The sequence below is a fragment of the Homalodisca vitripennis genome, unplaced genomic scaffold (genome assembly GCF_021130785.1).
Source record: "Homalodisca vitripennis isolate AUS2020 unplaced genomic scaffold, UT_GWSS_2.1 ScUCBcl_9888;HRSCAF=18529, whole genome shotgun sequence".
NCBI classification, from domain to species: Eukaryota; Metazoa; Arthropoda; class Insecta; order Hemiptera; family Cicadellidae; genus Homalodisca; species Homalodisca vitripennis.
The window spans coordinates 1-7,432 of record NW_025785999.1 but is presented as its reverse complement, the minus strand read 5'-3'; the positions used below and the strand labels follow the sequence as shown (position 1 = coordinate 7,432).

At 35.6% G+C, this 7,432-nt stretch overlaps 1 pseudogene; it reads right to left on the bottom strand.

The window, feature by feature from the left end:
- Window positions 1-1,449: 1,449 nt before the first annotated feature.
- On the bottom strand, window positions 1,450-7,145 carry LOC124374745 (annotated as a pseudogene).
- Window positions 7,146-7,432: the final 287 nt, after the last annotated feature.

Genomic DNA, 7,432 nt, shown 5'->3' with positions numbered 1-7,432 from the left:
CCTGGTCATATTTCAATAAAAATCTTTTTTACATTGAGAACAGTCATAGATAGCGCCGAGTTTCTTTGAGATTGTTCATTTTATATAATACTCAATATATTAATTACATAAGATAGTTGTTATCGTAGAGCTATCTTCCCTTAGGCTGAAAAGGAATTTAGGTTTAGAATTTATAAAAGAAAAAGTTGTGTGTCAAATACGGTGGAATTCGGTCATAAAATACGGCCTCTGCATAACGATGGCTGACGGACACACAAGTTTTGACATGTCTCTCTGAATGGCGAGTGTCAGGATTCATACGTACAAATTACAGGCAGACAATTTATAAACATTAAAGGGGTTTCGTCAAATGTGAAATATTCCTTTATACAGGCAAATTATTTTAACACATTTCGAATAATCTCAATTTTAAGGCTAATATATAGAAAGAATTTAAGAGAAAAGACAAGATATCTTATGGGTTTCTTTGTAGACAACATAAGTATATTTAAACAATTTTCACAAATGTATAGCCTATAGTATAGGAAATAACCGTATGGCTAATATATGTGCCGTTTTTAGGGCTGCCCTACTGCATATGGATTTGACCTTCTAACTGACTGGTATTGGGCCATGAGATATAATCATGAAATCACTTCAAGTTAAGTAAAGGAATCTGCCCAAGCAAGATACCATCGGACTGATGAAGGTAGTCATCCTCACTCGCAGATTAAATAGTCTTTGAGGGGATTTTTCACTGTAAATATATATTTTGACAACCGATTGTCACTTACAGATATGTGGATAAATATAATTCAATTCAATTCAAATTCAAAAGGTATAATTGACAGATTTTAAATTCTCAAGAATTTATTATAGCGGTAAAGTTTCCAGATAGTGACAATAAAAAGTGGAAGAATTATACATAGTATAGCTTTCCTAGTTAAACCTTTTTCTAATAGTTTATCTCTTTGAACTTGGAGAGATATAAACATTCGTAAGTGTCAAAATGGTTTAATATCGTTCAGTAGTTTAAAAATTAATTTTTTGTAAATTTTTGTGAAATATTCGGTTTTTAAATGTTGTGAAAACGTGGAGAACGGCTTTTACACTAAAATGACTGTTAACTGGTACTGGTTAAGAAACATGTCCAAGGCGTGTTTATTTGAATTAGTTAAAAATTACGACAGTGACGTTTTAAACAAATTGAGCAGTTATGTACCTCTTTTACATTTACTCATTTATATATCTTTTAATGTTACAAGACAATATTTAATCCGAAAATTAATGGTTATCTCAGGCATTTTAAATCACAGGGAAAATCAAAATGATTTTAGATTTACTACTAATTTTTTTTAAATATGTTCCTACAATTTCTTTAGTATCTTATTGGTTTTTGGTGCGTTTAGAGTAACAAAAGGACAGCAATTATGCTTGGATAAATACGGAGGTCAAAATAAAACAATGAAGTATAAAATCGCTTTTATTAGAATATATACAGTGATCATACGACGACGGGGGTTCTGCTCTTGGGAATGATTTTGCGGCGACGGTGAGCCTTGCGCTGCGACTGCGGGGCGTGCTGCTAGAGGTTCAGCGGGGGCCCGTTCTCGACAAACGAGGAAATGTTGTTGACCACGTTGTTCACCTTGGCTAAAGTGGGAGACTTGTTGGTTATTGCTATTGGCGTCGTTGTCGTAGTTTGAGTCGACCTTGTCGATGTCTGAACTTTGTCCTTTTTGTGTTTCTTGGTGTCCTCATTGATCTCCAGAGCTATGCATTCTCTTTGACCTAAAACAGCAATGCGTATTTAAAAAAGAATTACACCTTTTCTGTAAAAAGTGAACAAGAAATTTAAAGTTGTCGTAGGGTCTGTTCTTGAACTATTACTAATTCTCAAGATTATCAAATCAGATAGACGGGTCTTTGATACCGTAAACAACGTACGACTAAAACTGTTATTTCTTAGATAATGTCATAAACCAATCGATTCAACACTGTCTGACTACCAATCATCAACCACTGCTCCAACCATGATAAAATTAGTCCAGGCTGATTTAGTATAGGCGTTAAATATTGGGATTATCATAACAGAACATAACTTGGCAATGTTATTCTTATTATTGATCCCATGATTTTCACTTGTATTTAGTGAGATAAGTCAGCATTTCATGGATACTCACCCATATTTAGGTTGTGGTGGAGAGGACTTTAAAGTCCTGACTTAGCCTCTAATAAAGACATTTTTCATTTAATTTTGTTCACCCTTTAAGTTAATGTTATATAAGTACTGATATAACATTAACTGATATAATCAGTACTGACCTTGGTTGTGATCAAACCATGACTAAAGAAGATGATCTTTTAGGACATACTGAATAATAGATTGCTCATTAAGTTTTGTGTCATTTTCCAAACCATTATAAAAGTTTTGTTTGCAATTTTAATTGGCTTTAATTTTTTTTTATGATATTGTTGCGAAAAAAATCATGATTTGGACTACTTTAATTACACTGATGCTTGAACAGTTCCAATGAGTTATACAACGATTCGAAGCAAAAATTATTTTTTGTTTGGTTTATAACATTTATGAAATATTAACTAACGATATCTAAGACATACTCAAATCGCTTACTTCTCTATGTTATTTTGTTAAAAATTACAAGGTAGAGATTATATATAAAAATTAATATTTATTTGAAATTATTTTGTCTTTCCTAAGTTTATCACTAATTTTACTTCAAGTAATCACTATTCCTATACTTTTTAAATACACAATTACTTGTACATTTATAATTTTAATATTTGAAGAATGTAATAAATAGGAATATATGATGAATGGACAATGCGTACCAAGGACTTGAGCAAACGGTTGGTGAGTATGGGCCACTGGAGCTGCACCGACCATGACACTGGCTGCAGTGCCGGACTTGAACAGTCCGTGCCGACTTGGCATCATGGACTGGCGTACATTGCGCTCTGGTCGGACCAAGATGATGTATAACTGAAACATTGACTCTTGGTAATACTCACTTCTGTTGTAGTATAACGTTCCATATTATGTAAAGCAAAACTCACCTACATCTCTGTAATAATTAAATATGTTCTCCTAAAACATAGGGTACGTTCTCCTAAAGAGTTACGAATACGTAAACACTTAAGGAGTACTAAGGCTTAACAACTAAACAAAATAAAATTATTACCGCTCATATGGCAGCGTTCAGAATCAGAATCAAAATCTGAATCTGCAAGTTGGCACCTATTTTTATTACCCTCACTGGCCATATTCAGGATCTAAATTACAAAGAAGAGGTTACAACGATGTTATCACGTAAGTGCTAATGCGTTTGTAGGTTTATATGGAGCAAATACAAGTGTGATAGAAATGAATACAATCAATCATAATCTATAGTATTTATCTTAAATTTTGCCATATTGCATATATAATCTTTTGAGTGATTAAAAATACAAGAGGGAAAGAATAGTCACAGACATACACATGATGTAACGAATAGTATACATACACAGACCAGCGTCAAAGTATAGACTTACCAACACACTCATCACGTAGGTATCGTATACTTAGGAAGTAGTGATGCATTTGGCTGATAGTACATATATACATGTTATATACAATGTAGTGATAATTGTAGCAAAATTCATAGGTACGAATTCCAGCTAAATATTAAAGATAGTGAGTACTGTCATATACTTTGGATATTAGAGTGCGGAATATTGTGATAAACTGATAAGAAACGCCTCCAATTTGTATTATCACCTTCTTGGAAATTCAGTCTCCAACTGGTAAGCACTGGTTATTTATAACGCTTGGAAAAAATAGTATAGTATCAAAGTTAATATTCATTAAGAGCCAGTATTATAAACTGACAAATCAGCAGCATGCATGCAAAAATACTACCCCTCCAAGAGGTCTTTTAATGCTATAACGCCGTCTCCGTCTGCTAGTATGTTCACAATAGTAACAGTTCACAATTGCAAGGCAACTCCAAATTCATAAGTTAGGTTTCATTAGCTATCTGCCATTCAAAGCAAGACATCTTTGATTTAGCTTAAGTTATGTTAGGTTCGCTTAGGGTAGTGTGGGACCCACTGGGATTCTCCACCTCCAAACAAAGCAGACAGTGCTGAAACATATTTTTACATATATCACTGTTTTACAACATATTTTCGCTGTACTCAGGGTATGCTACTTTGAAGCATTTACCTTAGGAGAGAAGAGGCAGACCAGAGTGACGCTGGCGGACATACTGATAGTCACGGACATGGAGGTGATGCGGAGCGGCATGTGGTGACCAGTGCCGAAGTACAGAGGTACGAATGCCAGCCATATCACACAAGTAGTATACATTGTGAACCCTAAGACAGCAAATATCTTCACTATGTTTGCTATCAGTATCTTGGTATTCATAGAACTGTTAAAAGTTAATATTTGGCTATGGATGGACTGTGATGGATATATTACTTTTTGGACATTTACCTTTGTTCAGTGTTACAAGAAATCTGTAACATTAAATTTCGTGATCTGCAATTTGGACTTTGTCGAAAGAAGATTTCACATGTTCACAAGATACTCACCTATGTGCTTACTCTCGTTGAATGCCTCAGGGATGTTCCGAGTGAGGACAGCGTACACGGTACAAACCAGGATGAGCAGTATGGGGTAGCCAAACGCTATCATGTATGAAGCATTGACATATGACGCGCAGACCAGCAGGTTATCCTCCCGTGTGGGGTAGTGGTGGATGGCCCGAGGGGGTGATACGATCATCCATATACCGTTGATCAAGACCTACGGGACCACAATAGAGGTTTAATATTGTACTTTATGAATTGCAAACAAAAGTATTAATCTCCATCCTGTCTTGTTTAGCTTTTTGCGTTGTTACACGTTTTTGCTGCAATTCGTGGACTTTCTGTACAAACGGGAGATTTAAGCTGCAACATAAGTCTACTTGAACCGCATGGAGGTTTTAAGTAAATATCTCTGTCAATTTTACCAAACATCTTGTTTGTTGAGTTAAAATCTTTCAAATTATTACATGTTTAGAGTTTTGGCAATTATTTTGTATGTTATATTTTCAATATGAATTTGGAAATGTAATTTTAAAATTATATCCGAATGCTTGAACCACACATAAATAAGGTATCAGGTTCTGATTGCTTTTATATCTTAAATTATATATCTATACACATAATGCAATGAACACGTAGTTGGGAACATTGTTCTCCCTCCCCTCTCCACTTCCTTATATCTTGTTACCTGTACAGACACAAGACCGCTGCAGATGATCAGCTGAGACTTAGGGGAGATGAAGTTTGGGCCGCTTTGTAGTCCGCTTGCCGGCGTTGAAGATACGGGCTATCCGGTTAGTTTTCGTGAGTAACGCTGCGTTACACCACCGTGAAACAGAACCCTGTCCCGAACCTGGCCAACAACACAAATTATAGTACAGGTGAGTCTGACACCTGCACTGTAAACATCTAGAACGTGTCTGTAGGTGTGGACACAATGTTACTGACCTCTGGATGCCACAGACGACATTGCTGGGCCGCAGCACCAACGCGAAGGTGACGGAGTAACACAGCAGTATACCGGTGAGCAGGACATAACTCAGCTCCCGGCCCGCGGCCTTGACCACCGGGGTCGTATTGTGTCGAAGAAATAACACCCCCAACCACTAGGAGGGTTATTTATGATACCTGCGACACAATCACTGAAGTATGAGGTGGTGTCGGGATCTTATTTTAGTATTGTTGACATTAGAACAAATTACTTTAAGCAATATAGTGCTGAGTGTGTATATAGTATAAGAAGATGACCTACCTGTCGCAGACAGTGACATGGCTCCGATGGCCCAGGCACTCTCTGCCTTGAGGAACACCTCTGGAATATTCAAACACTGTTGTTTGCTGGGGTCCGGTACTGTTCCCTCAGGACACATCACACACTGAGTCTCGTCCAGAGGGTGTCTTACCTACACAAACACAGGTTATTACAGTTTGATGACAGGTTGGACTTGCTTGTGGTAGATAATGACATGGCTCCAATGGAGATTTGGGCAAACACGTCTGAAATTTGCAGACACTGTTTACTCATTGTTGAATTTCCTCGATTAGTAATAAGAATGCATCAATTTCATCTTGAGCTTATCTACAAATTTTATTCAGGAATCTAATGGTAATTTGAAAATTTTAACACATTTAAATGTGCTAAAAAATATTTATTAAAATCATCGTAAATTGTTTTCCATTCCAATGGTTAAAGTATAAATTTTAACAGTTTCTTACTGATCATGTAAGAGATTTCGTGATGTTTTAGTCAATGTATTTGACTTTTATGTGTCATTCATAACAGTACTCTTTTTAATATTTTTAAAATGATGGACCATAATTACACCTTAATACCCATTTTTAACTTTTATGTACTTCATGTGTTATTTCCTTGATAGTGCTTTTACTGTTTGAACCCATTTTAGTTTATTTTTCCCTTTTGGTTCCTCAAGGAAAGTTAAATACAAACACATAAGCAAGATTTAAGATCAATAATCCAAATAAAGTATAATTTAATAATGTTATTCAACATGTATTGTGGGGCGAAAAAAATTAGAAGTGTAAAAAACCAAAGAATTTGTCTTTTTAAATTGCAATATTAGATGAAGTCCTATCTTAACATGGATTCACACCTTAAATTGAAATCCAGGACTGTGTAACATAAAGCAATCTTTACTGTTTGTTTTAATTTCCAACCTTTAAAAGTTAATCACTTTTAGTAAGTTTATGTTTTTTAATTGCGGATTGTACTTTAATTGCGGTACATATACTCGTATTTTGTTTATTTCTTGTAATGTTGGAACTGGCGGAATACAAATTTTCGCATTCATGATTTACTGGTAACAATATCCTCTTATTTATGTTAGACATTGGGCTGCAGTGAACAGTGAGACACAAACAACTTTACCTGGTACTGTGTACAGTTGAAGCAGTGCCAACAACAGCTCTCTCCCTCCACGTACTGCTTGGCTTGTCCCAACTCGCACGGCAGACTACAGACAGACTCTGGGGGTTGTGACTGCCCCAGGCGGAACTGTACATCTGTCGGCACATACCAATCACTATGTTGAGTTTGTTCTGTGACATCCGGTGATCTATGAGTGTAAACCATTGCATAATCTAATATGTTACTGGATACTTCAATAAAGCGTAAAGGAACGATATAATAGTTTGATTTATTTTAGAACAGCTAGAGTACCTACTTTTAAGCTTAAAAACACAGGAAGTAATGAATTACAATGCAGTAGTTTATATTCTACCTATATCAAAAAGAAAATGGGAATTATAGATATATCATATTATGTGACAACAGACTCATAACAGAAAGTTACGAGCTTGACAGGTCCTTTGTAATCCAGTCCCTAAGGTTCATTATTGACAT